This window comes from Triturus cristatus, chromosome 11 (genome assembly GCF_964204655.1).
Source record: "Triturus cristatus chromosome 11, aTriCri1.1, whole genome shotgun sequence".
Taxonomy (NCBI): Eukaryota; Metazoa; Chordata; class Amphibia; order Caudata; family Salamandridae; genus Triturus; species Triturus cristatus.
Genome location: NC_140594.1, coordinates 524,854,651 through 524,882,248, shown reverse-complemented (window position 1 = coordinate 524,882,248; position 27,598 = coordinate 524,854,651).

Genomic DNA, 27,598 nt, shown 5'->3' with positions numbered 1-27,598 from the left:
GGTAACACCAGCTGCAGCTAATTATTACCAACAGCATGTAATATGGTCAAAAGTCAGGGTATAAGATGTTTCTTCATTCATAAGTGTTGGGAGGAATTATATGAGTCATGCCAGTATAATGTGATAGTGAAGAGAGGTGAGCTGTGGCAGGAATCTTGGCACTGTCCCTGCCATGCCCCAGACAGGGAATCCAAGAGACTGGACAGCTTTGGAAAGAAAACATTTTCTTCTGCCAGCCTTGCATTGCAGTGAGTGAACACAGCAAGCTTACTGTTCCGCTATTTCCACAATCTCTGGGGAAAAGTTGTGTAAGTGCTGCCTCATGTCCCCGGGGAGGCCTGGGCCATTCTGTCCCAAGCAATTACAGACGGGAGAGATGCAGCGGAGTTTACTATACGCTGTGGCTTGGACACGACTGTCTCACAGGGCAGAGTGGTTTTATCAATGGTGGCCCTCAGACGCCACACCTGGCTAAGAACATCTGGCTATTCGGGGGATCCCTCATGGACATGCCCTTCGATGGCACCCGTCTCTTTTGAGACAAGGTAGACTCAGTGCTGGAGCACTTTAAGGACTCGCAGGCTACAGCCAAGTCCCTGGGCCTCTTGGCTGTGCACCGTTCCCTATCTCCTTTTCGCTCCTTTTATGGCCACGCAAGAGACTTTTAACTGCGCCAAGCCTATCCCACCCACTGAGCCGCGCGATCTGCTGAGTCTCAGCCTGGCCGAGGGCACGGATCCTAACGGCCTTATGGGTTGGGTAGCCCTCGATCTGGTTCAGCCACTACCACCCCAGCTGCTGCAGCCTCCAACCATTCCTAATGCTTCCCTTTTAGATCATGGGCGTCCAGTTGGTGGCAGGATCCACCATCACCTCCACCACTGGCAATCCTTAACATCGGACAGGTGGGTTCTGATGATCGTCCAAAGGGGCTACTCCCTCTAGAGAGAGTTCCGTGCCAGAAGTAGGCTGTGGTTGCTATTCCCACTGCTTTCTGGTCCCGAAGAAGGACAAGGGTCTTTGTCCTATTTTAGACCTCCATAACCTCAACTACTTTCTCAAGAAGCTCACGTTAACTAAGGTCTTACCTACCCTGGATCAAGGAGATTGGATGGTAGCTTTTGACTTGCGGGAGACCTATTTTCACATCCCGGTCCTGCCAGCCCATTGGCCCTACCTGCAGTTTATGGTAGGCCACAAGCATTTTCATTTCACAGTGCTCCCTTTTCGTCTTACTAGCACCCCTCAGGTGTTCACCAAGGTGATGTAAGTGGTGGCAGCTCATCTGTACAGGTTAGGGGTGGCAGTTTTCCCCTATCTCAATGGCTGGCTGCTGAAAGCGGGCTCGACTCAGGCTGTTGTCTCCCACCTGCAGGCTACGGCGAACCTCCTGCATTCACTGGGTTTCACTATCAGCATGCCGGTCACACCTGACTACCTCTCAGATTTCCCTTTCATCTGAGCTGTTCTGGACACAGTGCAGTTTTGGACTTATTCTCCCGAGCAGCAAGTCCAGGATATTCAAGTTATGATACTGATGTTTCAGCCTCTGTCCTGGATTTCAGTGAGACTGACTCTCAGGCTGCTGGGCCTCATGCCCTCCTGCATCCTACTGGTGACGCATGCCATATGGCACTGCAGTGGCGGCTAGCAAACCGCAATAGGGTCAGAGGCAGACCCCTCTTCCTTCCCCAACCAGATCCCACAGAAGTGAGAGATGCGTCACTCCTGGTATGGAGCGGCCACCTGGGAGACGTTTAGACCAGAGGACTCTGGTCTCCCGTGGAATCTGTACTCCACATCAACATGCTGGAGCTCAGTGTGATCTGACTGGCATTGAAAGCCTTTCTACCCTCCATCATGAGAAGGCTAATGCCGGTATTTTCTGACAACACCACCGCCATGTGGTACTACACCAAACAGGGTGGCTCATTGACCCTCTGTCAAGAGGCCCTGCATCTCTGGGCAATGCTGGAACAGCAGGGCATATCCATGGTGGTTCAACACCTGGCAGGTTCTCTGAACACTAGAGCAGACAAACTCAGCCGTCAGTATCTAGCGGATCACGACTGGTGTCTCCACCCGGTGGTGGTGCAAGGTCTCTTTCAGCTGTGGGGAGAGACTTGGTTAGATTGGTTTGCCACCACAGAGAATGTGCAATGTCAGCAGTCTTGCGCATTTAAGTTTCCAAGGAGGCTTTTACTCTGAGACGCTTTTCATCTAGAGTGGAGGTTAGGCATTCTGTACGTTTTTCCTCCAATACCACCGGAGTCTGGTATCCCGAGTGTAGGAGAGTAGGATCTGCTTCACATGGGTACCCCCACTTTTTGCTGGTGTTTCACTGTTTTTCGACTTTAGTCTGGCTGTGGCCCTGCTAACCAGGACCACAGCCTAGCTGCTTCCTCTCTAAAATGGTTTCCATGTACATTAGGTACATATCTAATTGGATTCTGGAGTGCCTTATAAGCCCCTAGTATATGGTATACTATGTACCTAGGGCATAGGTACCTCAGAGGCCTACCAGGGGCTGCAGCATGTATTATTCCACCCCTGGGAAGCACTCCAAAATGACACCACAGGTCTGCTACTGCTACCTGGGTAAGGGTGTGCTTGCACCCCTTACTGTGGTATAGGCTACCTATATCACTACCTTATACAGACATATATAAACCTATAAGCCACTCCTATGGCACGCCTTGACAATCCGGAAGGCAGAGTGCTTGGTTTTATGTGAGAGGGTGCCCAAGCATGAGCTGAACCCCTCTGCAGCATTCGGAAATCCTTCCTTATGCCCGTTCTGTGATACAGACATACCATATACTCTTAAGTGCATTATAACCTCGCGGTAAATGCTAACTTTGGAATGGCTGCATCCAAACATGTTGTGTTTGGTGTTAAATGCTTTGGAATACTACCCTCCGCCAGTTCTGGCGGCGGGGGTAGCATTCCACCCTTCTAGAGGGAGAGACATGTTCACACTGGCTAAACCCGGTTAAATCCTTTCAAAGCCCTGGCATCACAAAATGGATGCCACTGCCACAGACACGGGTCTGGCCTCCTGCTGCTGACCGAAACTCCGGCAGGGGAGGCCTAGATAATAGGTTTCCTGTCACAAGGAGGTGTAACCACCTCCCCAGACAGGCAGATGTGTATTGGGGCAGGGTGGGTGCATTCACAGAATGCTTTTGAGACACTGCCTGGGGCACACAAGGTGTCCCTGTGCAAAACCCGGTTCAAACTGGTTGCAGGGGCACTCAGCCCCTGCTCTGGCGTGAAACTGGACAAAGGGGAAGGGATGTAACCACCCCCACCCCAGGCCCACCCATAGGTGGGGCCTTAAGAGGTAGTCCATCCCCTAAACTTAGTATAAGTATAGGAACCCACTCCCTAGGACTTTAGATTACCCTGGACGAACCTCTGAAACATATATCCTGGACCTTCGACTTTCTATCTTGACTAGAAGATGGAAGAAATCTCCCTTGGGGTCAAGGAGTGACTCCCCTGCTTGGCAGGCACCAAAGAAGCAACTGACCAGTCTGCATTGCTGAAGCTCCCACTGAACGCCGAAGTCTCTGCATCACCAGAGGTGGATTTCCAGACTTCCCCAAGGCTACCCTGAGTCCACAGCAAAGCTGAGGCCCGTGGCTATCGTGGGTAACGTGGAACCGTGACCCCTGGACACCGTGAACTTTTGCAGCAACAATACCTTCCTGGTCATCCTCGAAGTTGTGCTTTGGCTTCCGAGTAGCCCCAGCCTTGAGCACTTCCTGCACTGAAGATTGTTGGCCTCCACTCCACGAGTGACCCGTGGGCCAGCTCCAAGTGCGACCGCTTGAGGCTCCTTCGCGATCACTAGCCCGTTGGCTAGCAGGTCCCCACGAAGGCAACTCCACTTCTAACTGTGCTTTTCTGGTTGCTCCAGACTTGTGCTTACTTACCCTTGCTGGGTGAGTCCATCAGACCTTGCTGGTCTGCACCGCAGTCCTTTCTCTGATTCCCTGAGACTTGCCGTTGCCAAGGCTTGTTGGGTCCTTTATGGTCGCTGACACCGCAGCACTTGACAAACTTTGTGGGACAGCTCGAATCCGGCTCGTGGACTTCGTCGACGGCTCTTGGACCTCGTGGCTGAAGAGTCAAGACACTCGACAACTCACCTGAAGCACCCGACATCTGTGGGCATTGGTCCATCCTGCCCTAGGTCACTGGCAAGTGACCCAGACTCTGTCCCCTCTGCTTTCAGGTTCCTTACATCACAGATCCAGGCTTGGATCTCTCCGGACACTTCTTCTCTCCTGGGCAGCAGCAGTTCTTTGCAGGTTTCCATTGGAATCGACGACGCGACCCGACACCAAAAGGCACCTATGCACCCGGCTTCCCTGGGTGAGGTAACTCCAGTACTCCGGAACTCTCGAGGGTGCTAGCCCTAGAACTGTTTAAGTCCAAAGGGGTTTGGTCCTAGTTTGATTTGACGTGTCCCTAATCTTTAAAATTCCAACCGCGACATTCCCCATAGAAAGTAATGGGAACCAGCGGTTTCCACACTGCATACGGCTCCCGTGGGTCCCCGACGTCACTACCTTGGGTGGTTCCTTGGGGTCCCAGCGATTCTAGAGGTGATAAGCACCTTGCCTATCTCAGTCGTGGTTCTTATACCACTATTTTAGTATATGGTTTGGTACGCCCCTAGGGCCCAAACGTGTATTTGTGCTTTTACTGATGCTTAAACACTTGTAACTAAAGTACTTCGAACTCCAGTCTCATCAAGAGACTAGAGGGGTGTGATTTATCTTAAATACATATATTTTGAATATATACCTGGTGTGGTTGTCTTTTCATTTGATCATTCATGAGTTTATAGACTGGTAAAACAAGCTGCTTTACATTCCTTCAAGACTTAGCCTGAAGGCTGCTCTCCATAGCTACCACTAGGATAGCTTTCGCATAAGGTTGTCTTTTACCTATAACCATAAGGGGTTGTTTGGACTGATACAAGGTGCCCACTAGAACTAGTGGACAGCATATACCAGGCCACCTTCTCACACCGAGGTTCTGAACATGGGTATCGATCCTCCGATCAGGCTGCCCCTTTGGGAGATTCTTCTGTTGCAGCAGCAGGGGATGGTCCTCCACACACACACCTGTCAACTCTTTGTCAACTATGGAGATTGAGCAGCAGCAGTTGATAGATTTCAAAACTTCCTCCCAAAGTCTGCAATGTTATTTAGGCCGCCAGGCGTCTCTCCACCAAGACGGTATATGCCTGCAGTTTGAAGCAATTTGTATCATATTGTACAGAAAAGTCCATTGACCCAATTTCTGATTCCCTTTCTGATATTTGGCTCTTTAGTCTAACCCTTGCCCAGCAGGGCTCTGTTTTGAGCACTCTGAGGGGTTATCTTCTTCCTCTCTCTGCCTTCTTGTGGCTGCCTGACCAACCCTTTTTATTTACGTCCCCGATTGTCAATAGAGTTTTTAAGGGCCTTGTACATATGTTCCCCCTTCTCCTTTAATTATGCCTCAGTGGGACCTTAATTTGTTTTTCCCATTATTGATTTATGTTCCTTTGCAGCCTCTTCACAATTGGCCCCCCAGGCTGCTCACCATCAAACCAGGCTGCAGGCTATTCTTCTCCATTTATCCGGATAAACTGGTGCTTCACACTAGGGCCTCTTTCCTACCGAAAGTGGTGACACCATTTCATGTAGGCCAATCTGTCACCTTGCCCAACTTCTACGCTCCTCCACATCTCTCTATGGAAGAGGAGCGACTCCACCAACCTAAAAAGAATGTTGTCATTCTACCCTGACTACACTTGAGAGTTTCTGGTAGACAACCAACTCTTCATGGGGTATGTTGGTATGAATCAAGGTCAGGCGGTGCAGAAACAAACCATCTCTCGAGTGAATGTTGTATGCATCAAGATCTGCTCCGTACTGGCAAAGAAGGATCCTCCTGAAGACTTAAGGGCTCATTCCACCAAAGCTAAAACTGGATCCACTGCATTGGTTCATGGAGTCCTAATCTTAGACATCTGCGAGGCAGCAACGCGGGTTTCCCTGCACACGTTTGTCAAGCATTACTGCCTGGAAGGTCAGGTCCACAAGGACAGAAAGTTTGCCCATTTGGTCCTGTAGGACTTCCTAGTTAAAATTTGTCCACTGGCACACCGCCTGGGATGGTATTGCTTGGGTATCTATTCAAAGGTAAGGAATCTGCGGCTAGCAGTCTCTATCAGATGAACAAGCTACTTACCTTCGGTAATGCCTTATCAGGTAGAGACCATACAGGTAGAGACCATATCTAGCTTGCTATTCCTTACCGACCCAGCTATCCTCCCCTTTCTACAGACAGATTTCAAGGGTCAGGGATGATTCTTTTCAGGCCCTAGTTTGGCTACACCAGTGTCAGTGCACTTCATTGATCTGCGTTTCTGGCATAGAAAGTCGTGAAAAGTAACTGTTGTCAGCACGCCGAGGTGGAGCCTATATACGTGACACAGACATCACTTCCAGCACCGATGACACTGACGATGCCATGAGGAGTCGACCGAATCCACCTACCATTGCGCAGGGGTCCTGCTTATGAAAAATCTTCTGGAGTCAGTCGGATGCCTGGGGGAATTCAAAGGAAAGGAATCTGCAGATAGATATTGTCTCTACCAGATAAGGGATTACCGAAGGTAAGTAACTAGTTCGTCAACCCATTCTGGTGAGGAGTCTCCCACTCCACGATCGGGACATCAAAGAGAGGAAAAAGACACAATTTAGACCAATTCAGCAGCAAGCCTGTGGTCCAACATCGCCAGCACCCCAAGCAAGTCACAACAACAGTCCCAAAAAAATATCAAAGCTTCATCTGCATAGAGCATACAGCAGCTGTACTCACACAGAACCGCACGTTGGTCTGCATGGCAGCATTCACTGATCACTCGGTCTTCTGCCGATAGCTAATCGGTGTGCTATTCTCTGGCATACAAGATCGCTCCACTTCCAAAGAGAGCCCACTAAAGTCACTATTAAGGGATATAATAGGAGATTGTTGCCCCCCCCCCGTTGACATGAAAGAAATTGATCCATTGAGATCTATTACCGTTTGGTCCTCCTTTCCCAGACTGGTCCTCTACTTCCACAGCCAACCCCAGGCATCTCAGTCATGATGAGACCCTAATTATTTGTCAAAGGGTTGAAACGTTGTTGACAAATCTACAAACACAACAATTAGAGTCTACGGGTCTGAGCCAAACACTCATAAGAAAAGAAGCGACAAGTCAGCACATTCAAAAATGAAAGAAGTCCTCATGAAGAGGGCCAAGTCCCATCACCCACCGAAGTGGCATGCTTCATCATCTGGGACCTCCCATAACTACACCTGGTGTAGTTATAGAGCTACTACTCCTTCGATTACTGTAACAAGGAGGAGCTCAGGGATGTTTTGATTCCTGTAGTTGGGAGGGTGGATTATCTCAGACTGAGAAAGCTGTCATAAGTGTGGTGAATCTAGATGCAGTGTGTAGAATCAAAAAGTGGTTTAAAATTGATCATCATTGGAAAATAAATTTTATTCTGTATCCAATGACACCAAACTAAAAACAGCAGAAATTGTGAGGGGAGCGCGTCCACAAACGTTATAGGGCCGCGCCCTCGTGGGTCAACATGTTTCAGCCAACCTGTGTCTACCCAATGACTGTGGCTTTCGTCAGGACCAAAAGGTAACACTACTGCAAAAATGTGAGTAAGTGATGAGTGAGATAAAAGGAACAATACAACCTACCAAAGTACCTACTTATCTGTGGATATGTGGCACCGTAGTGATGTAACTTAATCACCTGGAGGCAAAACAAAATAATAATACATGAATGTGCTGAACAAATCTACACTATTTTCTTTAACCTAATACAAATGTCTCATACATAAACATTTGTCAAGCGTACAGACTGCATGGTCTTCTTACCCGCAAAAAGTCGGGGATGCACCTACACTCCTGGTTACAACTCAGGGCGTGAGGCAACGCTCTAGAAGACAAGAAGAGGGGGAGAAAGAACTAGCTAATGCCATATACAACAGAAGACGGTATATTCAACTGTGTAAGCACCAAGCTGTGTAACTCTAAAAACATAAAAACCTATATACAGACAAAGGTGTATTGACTGACTACAAAATAGAACAAACCATGCTACTACTGTACTGGAAAACAGATTAAGCAGGATCTTTTAGCAAGCATGTCCATAACATAAAAACTCATGAAGTTACCAACATAAAGCGAATATCGAGGCATGCATCTAAGTACAATCAAAAGTGACTCTAGGCCCAGTCTCTATGATAGAGTTAAGTGAAGAGACCAAGCGATTGTGTACCGATGTCTAGAGAGCAGGCTTACCTGTCCGTCGTCACCCCGGACCTTCTTCCTGGTTGTACCGAGCGTGACCGGAGCCTCGTAAGCCTGCCCTTCATCTGTATAACGCTCCGGACAACGAACCAATCATCGTGCAGAGGCGCGATGACGCAGCACATACCCTGAACGTGCGTGTAAAGCGCAAAGGTTGTTGGGGAATGTAGTTTAAGCAATAATATGGCGCGCTCATAGCCTGAGTTGTGTAATACCTAGAACAAAAGTGTCGCTAGGGAATAAAATCACGGTCCCATATGTCCCCGTTCTGGGAAATATAACCCTGATCTCCAATTTTGTGTCACATGAAATTAAATAATCATCAAGGGGAACAAGACATTTCTGGTTAAACGAGGGTGCAAATGCGTTCAAAATAGACGCGTCTAAAATTATGGCAATTAACAGCAGAAGGAGATTATAATAGCACTCTGAGTTTGATTACAGTGGACGTCTAACCTCTTATGTATGTCTAGTCGTGGAGTCATATTATGGACATGTAACTATAGAAATGTCTGAGTAAATCTCTGGTCGTCACGCAAAGGAGTGCCTCTCTCGCTGTGAAAATGTTGTACATTTGGAATAATGGCACAATGAAAAGGGTAGAAATGGGTTATAGCAATATCCCAGACTTCTCTTCCTTGGCTAAAGTGCCAATCAATACAACAGAAGACGTTATGTTTATTACACTAGTATGTTGTATCTAGAAACTCGACCAAGGCCAGGAGCCGAGGAGGAAAGACCCCAATATCAGCAGAGTGGGCTTGGACCCTACAGTGTTATAACGAAGTCCAAGGAATTGACTCGTTTAGCCCTGTCGTGTCGCTTCTGAGTGTAAAAACCCAGCGTTGCTCCTTTCTGAACAGGAAAGTGGACACATCAGTTATATGGGACGGAATGAAAGGTTGTTCTATAATCGTCCACCTAATGTCATCAGGACTATGTTTGAATTCCACAAAGTGTCTGGTCATGCGGGTTGCCTGCCTTTGACATCTAATGGTACTTTTGTGTTCCATTATCCTCTGTTTGACCTTTCTAGTGGTCATGCCCACGTACCTCAAATCGCAGGGGCAAGTGATCAAATAAATTACCCTCTCACTGTTGCAGTTAGTATGTTTGATCTGCCTCCAGGGTTTGTCTGTCCCTATGTCTACTTCTGTAGTATGTCTAGTATTGGGGCATACTGCACAGTTGCCACATGCATGATGTCCTTGAACAGGTGGCAAATTCCACAGGGTGTTAGTCTTGGTGATCGCTCTGTTTTTTGGGCGCATGTGTACTAGTGTGTCTCGCAGATTCGCACTCCTCTTGAACGAAAAAAGCGGAGGGCTATGGTGTACCTGTCCCACATTTAAAATGCGCCAGTTTTTCCGTATGATTTTCTGTAGTTGGTTAGAGTGAGTGCTGAACGTCTGCACACATGTCAATCTGTCCAGCAGGGCCTTGGGTACAGATGGTTCTAATAGGGCATCACGATTGTTGTTGCTGGCCCGCTTGTATGATTGTTTGATCAATTTCGCGGGGTACTGCCTGGCCCTTAAATTCTTCGAGAGAACGTCAGCATGCTCTCTGAACTTAAACAGCAAAAGGCGCACCACAACCTCAAATTAAGTCAAAATCAGTCCATGTACATCCAATTTTTCTTTTCCAAAATGATCTTCTTTATTTTTCATATATAAAAATGACATTTAAGAACAGCCAGAGCAGCCGACGCGTTTCGTCCACTTGGGACTTCTTCAGGGCTGCAAAGTATATATATAAAACAATGTATAAATACAATGAATACCCACATACAATATCTACAGAACAAACAACATTATTATAAATCTTAGACAGATGCACATAAAGTACTAATGAGACGGAAGACAGAGGACAATAATAAACTAAACATGTCAGGACATAAACAAATTAAAAACAAGGTTATAAATCAGTTAATCCTTGCTATTGATTTATATTCAATAGTTTTCGATATCAGTAAGTAATCAACTCTATGGCATGTTTCCGGGTAAGTAGGAATTTTAAAACTGCACAATTGTGTGGTGCGACTGGTTTTTAGAAGATTGCATAAACCATCGTTAGTTGGGTCAGAGGGGATAAAATTAGCTATCAACAGGCTCAAAGTGGTGTCACCGGAAGTGGCAAGAGAAAAGGAAGGCGGTTCAAAGATGTACCCACCGTAAGAGATAATACATCTGTTTATGTGATTCTTTCTTGAGAATACAGGAGTATCATTCAGAGTCACTAGAAAAGGTCAAAAAATGGAGGAGCATTACTCAGCGTAGTGTTCTAATATTCGCAGAGTGTCAAAGGTACATTTTATGTAACGATAACCTAAGGATTTAAGCAAAAAGTGGCGTACAAAATCTATCAAAGGGTTCATTCAAAATCACTGATAAAAGTCAAAAAAATAAAGGGTCATTACTCAACGTAATGTTTTAATATTCGCAAAAAACAGAGTGACAAAGGTACATCTTATGTTAATGATAACCTAAGGAGTTAAACAGGAAGTGGAGTACACAGCTTAGCAAGGGGTCATATACAAGAATCGATAGCGCAAATAAATGAACATATAGAATCTAATTCCAAAGTCACAAGTAAGCCCCTAAAAAGGCGTGTTCACTGTACCAAAGTACATAGGGGCAAAGAGAAAAATAAAAGAAAATAATGCAAAACCCATAGGGGTATCTGTACTTACATGGATAATGAGTACGTTGAATAGAATAGTGGTCTGATGTCGATGGGTAGCAAATGCGCGTCCCTTCTTTTTAAGAATCAAGTGTCCAATTAAATTAAAAATCAATGATAAAGTGGGATCCCGAATCTTTAGAATGCCTAAAATGAAAACACAATGAACTAATGATTATGATCAATAGTTGCGTTTTCAAATGGATTCAACTAACCCATTCACAGCATTATGTATATATGTATAATTGTGCAGTTTTAAAATTCCTACTTACCCGGAAACATGCCATAGAGTTGATTACTTACTGATATCGAAAACTATTGAATATAAATCAATAGCAAGGATTAACTGATTTATAACCTTGTTTTTAATTTGTTTATGTCCTGACATGTTTAGTTTATTATTGTCCTCTGTCTTCCGTCTCATTAGTACTTTATGTGCATCTGTCTAAGATTTATAATAATGTTGTTTGTTCTGTAGATATTGTATGTGGGTATTCATTGTATTTATACATTGTTTTATATATATATTTTGCAGCCCTGAAGAAGTCCCAAGTGGACGAAACGCGTCGGCTGCTCTGGCTGTTCTTAAATGTCATTTTTATATATGAAAAATAAAGAAGATCATTTTGGAAAAGAAAAATTGGATGTACATGGACTGATTTTGACTTAATTTGAGGTTGTGGTGCGCCTTTTGCTGTTTATGTTCCTATCTCGCCCCAGTGGTTGGGGAGGTATTGTGTTAGCGGGTACCAGTCGAGAGCGCACACATAGGGTGAATCTGAACTTATCACCTATTAATACAAAGGGTAACTGATAATCCGGTGCTGTCCCAGAGGGTTACCGCTAGCTTCGTTCCTTCTGATTTGTATTTGCACCCCAGTTAGCACGGATTAACCCCAATAACTAATTGTTATCACAGCAAATTGTACTAATTGGAAGACAGTGAACTTGAATTCAATTTTGAAATAAGATGGCCCAATTTAAGGATAGAAGACATGAGTTAGCACAGGATCTGTTCACAACTAGCTTCAAAGCGGGAGGTCCTACTACAACAACCCCCAGCCCTGAGGGTCTGAAAACTAAATTCCAAAAATTGGAGAGACTAAAAAAAGCCGAAATGGCTCGTTGGTGGGACGGAACAACCCTTGAGAAATACATGGAAAATGACAAGATCCCCAGAGGACTGAGAATCCTCATTTTTCCCACCTTCGAAAACCTTGAGACTGATGACCTCAGGGACTGGGAGAAGAACCTACATGACGCCTCATTTGTAATGATGCGTATACTCATTAAAAACGCAGAGGGGAAAGGGAAGAAGCTGCAACAGGAGATTAGTGACCTAGAGGCTGAGATATCTACACTGGAACCTAAGGAGGCAATTCGAAAAAATTATGAGATCCTTAACAAAATCCTTGAGGATTATCAAATCTATCTCAAGGATAAAAAGGTAAAGAAGATACGCAGAGACGACAAAGATTATAGAGATGGTAGGGTATATACCTTTGCCCGCAAGTATGATAATATCAAGGCTGTGGGAGAGGGGAAAAGACAACGTGAGGACACACTGGGTTCTTCACTTGCGGGTAGTGTGTCCTCGATTTCCTCCTCAGTTAGCTCCATACCACCAGAAGATTTAACACCAATACAGTCTAAGACTGCTCAACCCTCTTCTTTTTTATTGGAAATGGAGAAGGTGAGAGTAGGGGGAAGGTTAGCTCCAAGGGAACAAGGACAAGAAGGGGCGGTAGGCGATGGCAGAAACAGCGAGAAAAACAAAAACACAACAAACATGACCTCAGACAGGTCAACGAGATCGAGGAGGGGAGGGAACAGGAACTAAATCGCAATGAGGAAACCACAATGGAGGAATTGAGGATTGTTAATTTATCACACAAAACTTTGTCAATCTGTGAATTATCTGTTCTCAGTAAAGGCTTAGGATTCTGCCCAACCCAATCTGGCAGGGATGTTGATGTTTTTGTTGACCTGTTTAAATTTGTGCGGCAAATAAAATTGAAAGAACATTTCTCAAGAGTCTGGCCTATGTGTACTAATAACCAACAAGCCCATGGGGGTTCAGAACAAACAGTTGCGGAATTTAATGCTCTCAAATCCATGCTATCTATACAGTTTGAAACAGAAATGGACACAGACTCCTTACGTACTGAATTGAATATTGATGAGGACCTCACCATTAACAGTGGCCTAAAGGAAAGATCTAAATTCATACCTACAGGCACACACCCAAATATAGATATCTTTTGGGAAAAGGTAAGCCAGGACCTATACAGGCTCCAGGCCACACGTCATGTAAACCATAATACAACATACAACCTCACCACAGCCGAAAATCGCGCTCTGAGGGATTTGAGATCTAATCCTGCGTTGGTCATCCGCGAAGCTGACAAAGGGGGTAACGTGGTGGTGATGGACACAGTGGACTACATGGGAGAGATTGAAAGGCAATTGGCTGACACAAACTGCTATATGAAACTGTCTCATAACCCGATGAAATCACTATGTAAACACATCAATGGCAAACTAGTTGAATGGCGGGAGACTGGGTTAATTGATGGCAAGGAATACGAATACCTTGCTGTCGGAGAGCCCACTTTCCCGTGTATTTACATTCTGCCTAAAGTGCATAAAGGAGCTCCTTTCCCACCTGGTCGACCGATCATTTCCGGTATTAACTCTCCTACAGAGAGATTATCGGAATATGTGGATGGCTTCTTACAGCCATTGGTCCAAAACCTACCTGCTTACGTGAGGGATAGCAAGGACATCTTATCCAAACTTGAGGGTTTGGAATGGACAGACACCTTAGTCTTTACTACCCTCGATGTGTCCAGCCTTTATACCAGCATTAAAAAAGAATTTGGCTTTAGGGCCTTGGAATTCTTTTTGGGACAAAGATCTGCTGTCCACTTATCCCACAATGAGATGTTAATGGAGATGACAGACATCATCCTGTCCAAAAACTACTTTCTCCACGACAATAAATGGTTTCAGCAGACACAGGGCACTGCCATGGGTTCCAGGTTTGCGCCTGCTTATGCCGGCCTTTTCATGGGCTGGTATGAGCGGGTGCACGCCTGGGGCCGCCATGCCTCCACATGGATGGAATACATATTGTTCTGGGGCAGGTACATAGATGATGTCATCATCATCTGGAATGGACCTGTCCCTGAACTAATGAGTTACTTTCATTTCCTCAATGATAACCCATACAACATAAGATTCACAATCAACTGGAGCAAGGAGAGGATTGATTTCCTGGACATCCAGTTTTTTGTCCAGAATAACACAATACAGAGCACGGTATACCGCAAGAGCACTGCCTGCAATAGTGTACTGCGTTACGAAAGTGCCCACCCCCGACATGTTGTCAATAACATCCCCTTTGGGGAAATGATAAGAATGAGGAGGATCTGCAGCACTCAGGAGGGATTCATCCGAAATGTCACGGAGACCAAAAACAGATTCATCAATAGAGGTTACCCTGTGCCCCTCATGAATAAGATCGAAAAGAGGGCTTACAAGGTAAAGAGAGAAAATACTCTGGAGAAAAAAACATCACGTACTGAACGCAAGAAACAATCTACCACTGCTCTTGTTACCACCTTCAATAAAGATAGTAATCGGATTTATAACATCTTGAGGAAACATTGGAGATTACTATATGAAATACCGGGTTTAAAAGATGAAATCCCTAGCACACCCAGGGTAACCTACAGACGGGGTCAAAGCCTGAGGAACATTCTATGCCCCAGCTTTGTAACGTCCCCCAAACCCCCAAACTGGCTGACAGAGGGCAACGGGGGCTTCTTTACATGTATGAATTGTAATGTCTGTAAACTGGGAAGAAACAAAACACGTACGTTCAGATACAACACGGATAAAACACACAAGATCAAGCACACCATCACGTGCAAATCAACTTTTGTAACATACATCCTAGGCTGTCCATGTAACATCATTTATGTAGGCAGCACAAAAAGGGAACTTAAGACCAGAATACAGGAACACCTAAGAGCGGCAGTAAAAGGTGATTCCAAGTATCCCCTTACTACACACATCCAGGAAAAAGGGCACAAGCCAAATGAACTGTGGTTCTTTGGGATAGATCATATACAACCATCCCCCAGAGGAGGGAATAGGGAGTTGGAATTGAGACGCAACGAGGCAGGTTGGATATGTAGGCTCCGATGTGTGGAAATGGGGCATAACACAGAATCTGAAATGCATTATTTCCTGTAGAGATCATGAGATGTAAGAACACCTTAGTCCAATCACAGATGACTATGTATTTTGTATATGAATTTTTAGTATCATCTACTCATCTTTTCCGATTAAGTTAACCTTATCCCCTGCTGTTCTGGAAAGGCTAAATGTCGATACCGATATGCATTTCTGTGTGGTAATTATTGGGAATTATGTATGAATCCAGAACGCGGAATTTTGACAACTGCCACGTTATGTGCCTTCACTCACTGTGAATGTTATTATTATGTGCTCCTGGTATAGCCTAGCTCACGTTGTTGATTTACATATGTCCATTCACTGTGATTGCGATTATTATGTGCTCTTGGTATAGCCTAGCTCATGCTGCTGATTTACATATGCTTAACCTTGTTGCCTTACCAAACTGTATTTTCCTGTTTTGTTTTTGAATTGACAATATTTATGTGATTATGTGATTATGCACATCCATGTTGGATTTATGGTTCACTATAGTTGAACCTTATTGTGACATTTGTACTTCGGCCACAACAAGTGACTTCACTCACAGCTATTTGAAATGTGTTTGATAATTCGAAATGTATCCGATACACATATCGGCATTTTTATCTTATTTTTCTGATAAGGATCTCATGTGTTTTGTACACACCATAAAGTATTAGGACCTATAGCCTCCGGTGCACATCACCTGTAGTTGTTCCAAATACCACCGATATTGGCCATTTTTCCTGAAACACAACACTATATTCACTCTTTTTGGTAGCAAGCTCTGGCTGATTTTTATATACTTGGTTTGTACCACAGGGAAGACCAGTTTCTGTTTTTATTGACATATCTCCTCAGACAATCGGTTTCTCTTCTCCGATCTCGCATGCATGTAAAAAGCGATATTTTTATCTAAGGATTAGCTTATACGGCAAGTTAAGACTCTCAGAACTCGCCCAGTCCATAATGGCGACTGATTTGCTCACGTCTACATGCTTTACGTGTACGTAATAGGCGAGCCTTTTTTGATTAATGATTAGCTTACATTAGGAATTGAGATTCATAGAATTGCCCGTTTCAAAATGGCGGCTGATTTGCCCTTTTTTAGGCTTATACGGAGTGTTGTTTACTCTGTATTAACATATTTTCTTTTTTAAGTTATCATGCAACTAGGTGTACGGCAATGGATATGTGTGCCGTCCGCCATTACATTATATCAGCGATTGCATTATCGTCTCGTTTTTTTAAATCCTCTTGACATTAGCAGGCCGTTTACTTTTCACCCATCCAAGATGGCCACTATGTTTATAGAACTTGCCCGTTTCAAAATGGTGGCTGATTTGCCCGTTTTTAGGCTTATACGGAGTGTTGTTTACTCTTTAGTAACATACCTTTTTTGAGTTATCATGCATCTAGGTGTACGGCAATGGATATATGTGCCGCCCGCCATTACATTATATCAGCAATTGCAATATCGTCTTTTTTCAAATCCTCTCGACATTAGCAGGCCGATTACTTTTCACCCTTCAAAGATGGCCACTGTGTTTACATGCTACTTCTAGTTATTGCACCGTGATACAAATCCCGGTTACGAGGCTGGGACCCAGGTGTTTGGAGTTTACATGGGGTCATTTACTATATAAACACACGAGCAGGAGTCTCGGGTGTTACGGAATACCTGAGGATTACTATCGAGGACCCGTAGGATGCGGAATCGGGTAGGTGCCTTGGAAGTTTGGACAATGTTGTTTTCGAGCATTTAGAAATAGCCTAACTTATCACTATTGTTGGCAAACTCAAAAACTCTTATTGAGCTTGCTTCTAAGGACTGATGGCACTCTAGTAATAACCCCCCGTAGATTTATGTCAAGGGTTAGATTCCCTTTCTGTTTGATACCGGGATATACCTTTAATTATTATCCTTAAATTATATTGCGGTTGGTGTTAAATATTTTGGATACTTATGGTAAGATTATACAATCTAGGATAGGTTGCTCGCAATATTTGATTGTCCTATTTTGGTCACCCTTATAACCCTTTTGCCCAGATTTAATTTATTTTATTTTTATTCCCATCCTAGATTTACCTATACATAATGCTGTGAATGGGTTAGTTGAATCCATTTGAAAACGCAACTATTGATCATAATCATTAGTTCATTGTGTTTTCATTTTAGGCATTCTAAAGATTCGGGATCCCACTTTATCATTGATTTTTAATTTAATTGGACACTTGATTCTTAAAAAGAAGGGACGCGCATTTGCTACCCATCGACATCAGACCACTATTCTATTCAACGTACTCATTATCCATGTAAGTACAGATACCCCTATGGGTTTTGCATTATTTTCTTTTATTTTTCTCTTTGCCCCTATGTACTTTGGTACAGTGAACACGCCTTTTTAGGGGCTTACTTGTGACTTTGGAATTAGATTCTATATGTTCATTTATTTGCGCTATCGATTCTTGTATATGACCCCTTGCTAAGCTGTGTACTCCACTTCCTGTTTAACTCCTTAGGTTATTATTAACATAAGATGTACCTTTGTCACTCTGTTTTTTGCGAATATTAAAACATTACGTTGAGTAATGACCCTTTATTTTTTTGACTTTTATCAGTGATTTTGAATGAACCCTTTGATAGATTTTGTACGCCACTTTTTGCTTAAATCCTTAGGTTATCGTTACATAAAATGTACCTTTGACACTCTGCGAATATTAGAACACTACGCTGAGTAATGCTCCTCCATTTTTTGACCTTTTCTAGTGACTCTGAATGATACTCCTGTATTCTCAAGAAAGAATCACATAAACAGATGTATTATCTCTTACGGTGGGTACATCTTTGAACCGCCTTCCTTTTCTCTTGCCACTTCCGGTGACACCACTTTGAGCCTGTTGATAGCTAATTTTATCCCCTCTGACCCAACTAACGATGGTTTATGCAATCTTCTAAAAACCAGTCGCACCACACAATTGTGCAGTTTTAAAATTCCTACTTACCCGGAAACATGCCATAGAGTTGATTACTTACTGATATCGAAAACTATTGAATATAAATCAATAGCAAGGATTAACTGATTTATAACCTTGTTTTTAATTTGTTTATGTCCTGACATGTTTAGTTTATTATTGTCCTCTGTCTTCCGTCTCATTAGTACTTTATGTGCATCTGTCTAAGATTTATAATAATGTTGTTTGTTCTGTAGATATTGTATGTGGGTATTCATTGTATTTATACATTGTTTTATATATATACTTTGCAGCCCTGAAGAAGTCCCAAGTGGACGAAACGCGTCGGCTGCTCTGGCTGTTCTTAAATGTCATTTTTATATATGAAAAATAAAGAAGATCATTTTGGAAAAGAAAAATTGGATGTACATGGACTGATTTTGACTTAATTTGAGGTTGTGGTGCGCCTTTTGCTGTTTATGTTCCTATCTCGCCCCAGTGGTTGGGGAGGTATTGTGTTAGCGGGTACCAGTCGAGAGCGCACACATAGGGTGAATCTGAACTTATCACCTATTAATACAAAGGGTAACTGATAATCCGGTGCTGTCCCAGAGGGTTACCGCTAGCTTCGTTCCTTCTGATTTGCTCTCTGAACTTGTCTGTGTCAGTGCAGTTACGTCTCAAACGAAGAAATTGCCCAAATGGTAAACCGGACCTGAGTGATTTAGGGTGGAAACTTTCGTATGACAGGAGAGAATTCCTTGCCATAGGTTTGGTATACAGCTCACTCCCTAGTCCGTTGGCAGTTGGAAAGATGAGAAGGTCTAGGAATGGTAAACTCAGTTTGCTCGCTTCCATGGTGAAATTGAGGAAGGAATTCTGTTCATTGAGCCACAGATGAAAGGTCTCTAGAGTTTCAAAGTCACCTCGCCATATGACGAAAATATCATCAATATAGCGTTTCCATATGACTATATAGTCACGGAAGGGGTTGTCAGTACACAAGACACACTGTTGTTCGAACAAGTGTACATACAAATTGGCCAGGCTGGGAGCAAAAACACTGCCCATAGATGTACCTGATGTTTGAAGGTACAACTGGTGTTCGAACTGGAAAAAAATTTCAGTCATGGCCAGCCTGGCACACTCCATGATGAATCCCACTGGCGAACTCAACCCAGTACTGTTTGCTTCGAGGAGCCCTCTAATGGCTTCGAGAGTCTCTGTCTGAGGGATGCAGGTATATAGAGATTCTACGTCAAAACTGACGAGAAAATCCGTGTCAGTGTTGAAGTCTAGACCTGGAAGTAGTTGTAAAACTTCTTTGGTATCCTGCAGGTATGTCGGCATGGTTTTAACCAAGGGTCTAAGAAAAACATCAACAATTGTTGAGAGAGGTTCAAGCAACGAGCCCAACCCGGAGATGATCGGTCTACCGGGGGGAGGGCGTTGAGTCTTATGAATTTTAGGCAGAACGTAAAAATAAGGGGTGACCGGATGTTCTGTCACCAAAAATTCTGCTTCTCGTGCTGAAATCCATCCCTCTAGTTTAGCCTCATGATCAAGTTCCGAAATTTCTTTTTTGATACGCAATGTAGGATCTTGATTGAGGATTTTATAAAATCTCTCATTGCTGAGCTGTCTTAAACACTCTGTCTTGTAGTCAAGAGCATCTAAAATCACAATCGCCCCTCCCTTATCGGCAGGTTTGATGATAATCGTGGAATTTCTGGACAGAGAAGACAGAGCCTGCTTCTCTAGGTTAGGTAGATTGTGATACTGGCGAGTTGGTTTATTCATCATTACAGAGGTTTCTTTAGTGACAGCTGTCTCGAAAGCAAGAACATGAGGGGGCAAGGCATGTGTAGGTGGGTTGAATGTGGATTTATTTCTGAGGCCACTGTCCGTCACACCATCTGCCAATGTTGTATCTTCATGACTCTTGTCATGAAAGAAAAAATGCAGTCTGATTTTTCGAAAAAACTTAGCTAGCTCGCATTGGAGAGTAAACGGATCACCCGTATTGGTCGGAACAAAGCCCAAGCCTTTGTTGAGGACCTTCTCTTCCATGGCGGTTAGAGTATAAGAACTTAGATTGACCACTAGCTGCTGCTGGGTCCCGCCCCTGCTGGGCCCTTCGCCGAGCTGCGAAGGTGTCGTGGTGATGTTGGTGGGGGTGGGCTCCAATGAACCCTCGTTTGGTTTGGGGTTTGCTGGCCTCTTCTTCGTCCCCTCGAACGTCCCCGGCCCTGGCCTAAAAAAGGCTGGTTGTAAAAAAACTGTGGAGGGGGATTAAAAGGCATCATATTAGGCGGAAAAGGGGGATTTGGGTATTGCCACGGTGGAGGTTGCCACCATTGTGGTTGTTGATTCCCTCGCCAGTTCCGCCTGGAGTTACTACCTCTACCTCTGTTTCGTGCTGACTCTTGAGTGGTGGAATCGGAGTCACTTGACCACTCTTCTGATCCAGAGGAAGAGTAGTTGGAGCCAAATCGTCTACCTTTCCTATTGAACTCAGGTGGTACATAGTTCTCTTGTGTATAGGGATAGACACGTTCAAAGGAAAATTTGGCTAAGTCTTTCTTAAATTTTTCTATCTTAGATGAAAGAATGCCATCTCGAAAATCTTTATTAGACTTGTTGTTATCATCGAGATTCTTCTTATAGATGGAATGGGACAAAGTTGTCTTAATTTGTCCTTCTAGTATTTGGATCTCAATCATGATAGCGTCGGCGACGCGTTTGGCAGTGCTAATGATCAAAATTAGCCAGTCGCGAGTGCATCGCCACGCTATCAGGGCCCAATCCTTAAGAAAGACTTTATCCTGTAAGAAGAGGCGGGGTGTGTTGGTAACGATTAGGCCAGTAGGTGCGCAATTCCCGCGCAAATACTCTGTCATAATCGCACCGTGAATGCTGGTGCGAGTGTGCGATTTCTTCAAGATGAGAAGTTTCGCCCAGTCGTCACCAGTTGCTCCTGCCGGATTGTCTGTAATTTCTAGGATACTTGGAGTGGTGGTCAATATGAGGCGGGCCATCTCATCGTCAAAGGCCAGGCCTGTGAGTTCTGTCATGTTGCTAAAGGGGAGTCAAACAAACACACCTAGTCTGTAAAGAGGCTGTAACACAACCTAAAAAGGCAGAAAAAATAGAAAGAAACACGACAGCACTGCTGGGTGTATGACGTTCAAAAGACCCGCAGCCGTAGCTGCACACAATAACAATACAAAACAACTGGTCATAGGGTCTAAGGGAATTTTTAAAGACCTGCGCAGACAAATCCCCAAATCACTTGAATCAACACAACAATTAGAGTCTACGGGTCTGAGCCAAACACTCATAAGAAAAGAAGCGACAAGTCAGCACATTCAAAAATGAAAGAAGTCCTCATGAAGAGGGCCAAGTCCCATCACCCACCGAAGTGGCATGCTTCATCATCTGGGACCTCCCATAACTACACCTGGTGTAGTTATAGAGCTACTACTCCTTCGATTACTGTAACAAGGAGGAGCTCAGGGATGTTTTGATTCCTGTAGTTGGGAGGGTGGATTATCTCAGACTGAGAAAGCTGTCATAAGTGTGGTGAATCTAGATGCAGTGTGTAGAATCAAAAAGTGGTTTAAAATTGATCATCATTGGAAAATAAATTTTATTCTGTATCCAATGACACCAAACTAAAAACAGCAGAAATTGTGAGGGGAGCGCGTCCACAAACGTTATAGGGCCGCGCCCTCGTGGGTCAACATGTTTCAGCCAACCTGTGTCTACCCAATGACTGTGGCTTTCGTCAGGACCAAAAGGTAACACTACTGCAAAAATGTGAGTAAGTGATGAGTGAGATAAAAGGAACACTACAACCTACCAAAGTACCTACTTATCTGTGGATATGTGGCACCGTAGTGATGTAACTTAATCACCTGGAGGCAAAACAAAATAATAATACATGAATGTGCTGAACAAATCTACTCTATTTTCTTTAACCTAATACAAATGTCTCATACATAAACATTTGTCAAGCGTACAGACTGCATGGTCTTCTTACCCGCAAAAAGTCGGGGATGCACCTACACTCCTGGTTACAACTCAGGGCGTGAGGCAACGCTCTAGAAGACAAGAAGAGGGGGAGAAAGAACTAGCTAATGCCATATACAACAGAAGACGGTATATTCAACTGTGTAAGCACCAAGCTGTGTAACTCTAAAAACATAAAAACCTATATACAGACAAAGGTGTATTGACTGACTACAAAATAGAACAAACCATGCTACTACTGTACTGGAAAACAGATTAAGCAGGATCTTTTAGCAAGCATGTCCATAACATAAAAACTCATGAAGTTACCAACATAAAGCGAATATCGAGGCATGCATCTAAGTACAATCAAAAGTGACTCTAGGCCCAGTCTCTATGATAGAGTTAAGTGAAGAGACCAAGCGATTGTGTACCGATGTCTAGAGAGCAGGCTTACCTGTCCGTCGTCACCCCAGACCTTCTTCCTGGTTGTACCGAGCGTGACCGGAGCCTCGTAAGCCTGCCCTTCATCTGTATAACGCTCCGGACAACGAACCAATCATCGTGCAGAGGCGATGCAAACTGAGTTTACCATTCCTAGACCTTCTCATCTTTCCAACTGCCAACGGACTAGGGAGTGAGCTGTATACCAAACCTATGGCAAGGAATTCTCTCCTGTCATACGAAAGTTTCCACCCTAAATCACTCAGGTCCGGTTTACCATTTGGGCAATTTCTTCGTTTGAGACGTAACTGCACTGACACAGACAAGTTCAGAGAGCATGCTGACGTTCTCTCGAAGAATTTAAGGGCCAGGCAGTACCCCGCGAAATTGATCAAACAATCATACAAGCGGGCCAGCAACAACAATCGTGATGCCCTATTAGAACCATCTGTACCCAAGGCCCTGCTGGACAGATTGACATGTGTGCAGACGTTCAGCACTCACTCTAACCAACTACAGAAAATCATACGGAAAAACTGGCGCATTTTAAATGTGGGACAGGTACACCATAGCCCTCCGCTTTTTTCGTTCAAGAGGAGTGCGAATCTGCGAGACACACTAGTACACACGCGCCCAAAAAACAGAGCGATCACCAAGACTAACACCCTGTGGAATTTGCCACCTGTTCAAGGACATCATGCATGTGGCAACTGTGCAGTATGCCCCAATACTAGACATACTACAGAAGTAGACATAGGGACAGACAAACCCTGGAGGCAGATCAAACATACTAACTGCAACAGTGAGAGGGTAATTTATTTGATCACTTGCCCCTGCGATTTGAGGTACGTGGGCATGACCACTAGAAAGGTCAAACAGAGGATAATGGAACACAAAAGTACCATTAGATGTCAAAGGCAGGCAACCCGCATGACCAGACACTTTGTGGAATTCAAACATAGTCCTGATGACATTAGGTGGACGATTATAGAACAACCTTTCATTCCGTCCCATATAACTGATGTGTCCACTTTCCTGTTCAGAAAGGAGCAACGCTGGGTTTTTACACTCAGAAGCGACACGACAGGGCTAAACGAGTCAATTCCTTGGACTTCGTTATAACACTGTAGGGTCCAAGCCCACTCTGCTGATATTGGGGTCTTTCCTCCTCGGCTCCTGGCCTTGGTCGAGTTTCTAGATACAACATACTAGTGTAATAAACATAACGTCTTCTGTTGTATTGATTGGCACTTTAGCCAAAGAAGAGAAGTCTGGGATATTGCTATAACCCATTTCTACCCTTTTCATTGTGCCATTATTCCAAATGTACAACATTTTCACAGCGAGAGAGGCACTCCTTTGCGTGACGACCAGAGATTTACTCAGACATTTCTATAGTTACATGTCCATAATATGACTCCACGACTAGACATACATAAGAGGTTAGACGTCCACTGTAATCAAACTCAGAGTGCTATTATAATCTCCTTCTGCTGTTAATTGCCATAATTTTAGACGCGTCTATTTTGAACGCATTTGCACCCTCGTTTAACCAGAAATGTCTTGTTCCCCTTGATGATTATTTAATTTCATGTGACACAAAATTGGAGATCAGGGTTATATTTCCCAGAACGGGGACATATGGGACCGTGATTTTATTCCCTAGCGACACTTTTGTTCTAGGTATTACACAACTCAGGCTATGAGCGCGCCATATTATTGCTTAAACTACATTCCCCAACAACCTTTGCGCTTTACACGCACGTTCAGGGTATGTGCTGCGTCATCGCGCCTCTGCACGATGATTGGTTCGTTGTCCGGAGCGTTATACAGATGAAGGGCAGGCTTACGAGGCTCCGGTCACGCTCGGTACAACCAGGAAGAAGGTCCGGGGTGACGACGGACAGGTAAGCCTGCTCTCTAGACATCGGTACACAATCGCTTGGTCTCTTCACTTAACTCTATCATAGAGACTGGGCCTAGAGTCACTTTTGATTGTACTTAGATGCATGCCTCGATATTCGCTTTATGTTGGTAACTTCATGAGTTTTTATGTTATGGACATGCTTGCTAAAAGATCCTGCTTAATCTGTTTTCCAGTACAGTAGTAGCATGGTTTGTTCTATTTTGTAGTCAGTCAATACACCTTTGTCTGTATATAGGTTTTTATGTTTTTAGAGTTACACAGCTTGGTGCTTACACAGTTGAATATACCGTCTTCTGTTGTATATGGCATTAGCTAGTTCTTTCTCCCCCTCTTCTTGTCTTCTAGAGCGTTGCCTCACGCCCTGAGTTGTAACCAGGAGTATAGGTGCATCCCCGACTTTTTGCGGGTAAGAAGACCATGCAGTCTGTACGCTTGACAAATGTTTATGTATGAGACATTTGTATTAGGTTAAAGAAAATAGAGTAGATTTGTTCAGCACATTCATGTATTATTATTTTGTTTTGCCTCCAGGTGATTAAGTTACATCACTACGGTGCCACATATCCACAGATAAGTAGGTACTTTGGTAGGTTGTATTGTTCCTTTTATCTCACTCATCACTTACTCACATTTTTGCAGTAGTGTTACCTTTTGGTCCTGACGAAAGCCACAGTCATTGGGTAGACACAGGTTGGCTGAAACATGTTGACCCACGAGGGCGCGGCCCTATAACGTTTGTGGACGCGCTCCCCTCACAATTTCTGCTGTTTTTAGTTTGGTGTCATTGGATACAGAATAAAATTTATTTTCCAATGATGATCAATTTTAAACCACTTTTTGATTCTACACACTGCATCTAGATTCACCACACTTATGACAGCTTTCTGAGTCTGAGATAATCCACCCTCCCAACTACAGGAATCAAAACATCCCTGAGCTCCTCCTTGTTACAGTAATCGAAGGAGTAGTAGCTCTATAACTACACCAGGTGTAGTTATGGGAGGTCCCAGATGATGAAGCATGCCACTTCGGTGGGTGATGGGACTTGGCCCTCTTCATGAGGACTTCTTTCATTTTTGAATGTGCTGACTTGTCGCTTCTTTTCTTATGAGTGTTTGGCTCAGACCCGTAGACTCTAATTGTTGTGTTGATTCAAGTGATTTGGGGATTTGTCTGCGCAGGTCTTTAAAAATTCCCTTAGACCCTATGACCAGTTGTTTTGTATTGTTATTGTGTGCAGCTACGGCTGCGGGTCTTTTGAACGTCATACACCCAGCAGTGCTGTCGTGTTTCTTTCTATTTTTTCTGCCTTTTTAGGTTGTGTTACAGCCTCTTTACAGACTAGGTGTGTTTGTTTGACTCCCCTTTAGCAACATGACAGAACTCACAGGCCTGGCCTTTGACGATGAGATGGCCCGCCTCATATTGACCACCACTCCAAGTATCCTAGAAATTACAGACAATCCGGCAGTAGCAACTTGTGACGACTGGGCGAAACTTCTCATCTTGAAGAAATCGCACACTCGCACCAGCATTCACGGTGCGATTATGACAGAGTATTTGCGCGGGAATTGCGCACCTACTGGCCTAATCGTTACCAACACACCCCGCCTCTTCTTACAGGATAAAGTCTTTCTTAAGGATTGGGCCCTGATAGCGTGGCGATGCACTCGCGACTGGCTAATTTTGATCATTAGCACTGCCAAACGCGTCGCCGACGCTATCATGATTGAGATCCAAATACTAGAAGGACAAATTAAGACAACTTTGTCCCATTCCATCTATAAGAAGAATCTCGATGATAACAACAAGTCTAATAAAGATTTTCGAGATGGCATTCTTTCATCTAAGATAGAAAAATTTAAGAAAGACTTAGCCAAATTTTCATTTGAACGTGTCTATCCCTATACACAAGAGAACTATGTACCACCTGAGTTCAATAGGAAAGGTAGACGATTTGGCTCCAACTACTCTTCCTCTGGATCAGAAGAGTGGTCAAGTGACTCCGATTCCACCACTCAAGAGTCAGCACGAAACAGAGGTAGAGGTAGTAACTCCAGGCGGAACTGGCGAGGGAATCAACAACCACAATGGTGGCAACCTCCACCGTGGCAATACCCAAATCCCCCTTTTCCACCTAATATGATGCCTTTTAATCCCCCTCCACAGTTTTTTTACAACCAGCCTTTTTTAGGCCAGGGCCGGGGACGTTCGAGGGGACGAAGAAGAGGCCAGCAAACCCCAAACCAAACGAGGGTTCATTGGAGCCCACCCCACCAACATCACCACGACACCTTCGCAGCTCGGCGAAGGGCCCAGCAGGGGCGGGACCCAGCAGCAGCTAGTGGTCAATCTAAGTTCTTATACTCTAACCGCCATGGAAGAGAAGGTCCTCAACAAAGGCTTGGGCTTTGTTCCGACCAATACGGGTGATCCGTTTACTCTCCAATGCGAGCTAGCTAAGTTTTTTCGAAAAATCAGACTGCATTTTTTCTTTCATGACAAGAGTCATGAAGATACAACATTGGCAGATGGTGTGACGGACAGTGGCCTCAGAAATAAATCCACATTCAACCCACCTACACATGCCTTGCCCCCTCATGTTCTTGCTTTCGAGACAGCTGTCACTAAAGAAACCTCTGTAATGATGAATAAACCAACTCGCCAGTATCACAATCTACCTAACCTAGAGAAGCAGGCTCTGTCTTCTCTGTCCAGAAATTCCACGATTATCATCAAACCTGCCGATAAGGGAGGGGCGATTGTGATTTTAGATGCTCTTGACTACAAGACAGAGTGTTTAAGACAGCTCAGCAATGAGAGATTTTATAAAATCCTCAATCAAGATCCTACATTGCGTATCAAAAAAGAAATTTCGGAACTTGTTCATGAGGCTAAACTAGAGGGATGGATTTCAGCACGAGAAGCAGAATTTTTGGTGACAGAACATCCGGTCACCCCTTATTTTTA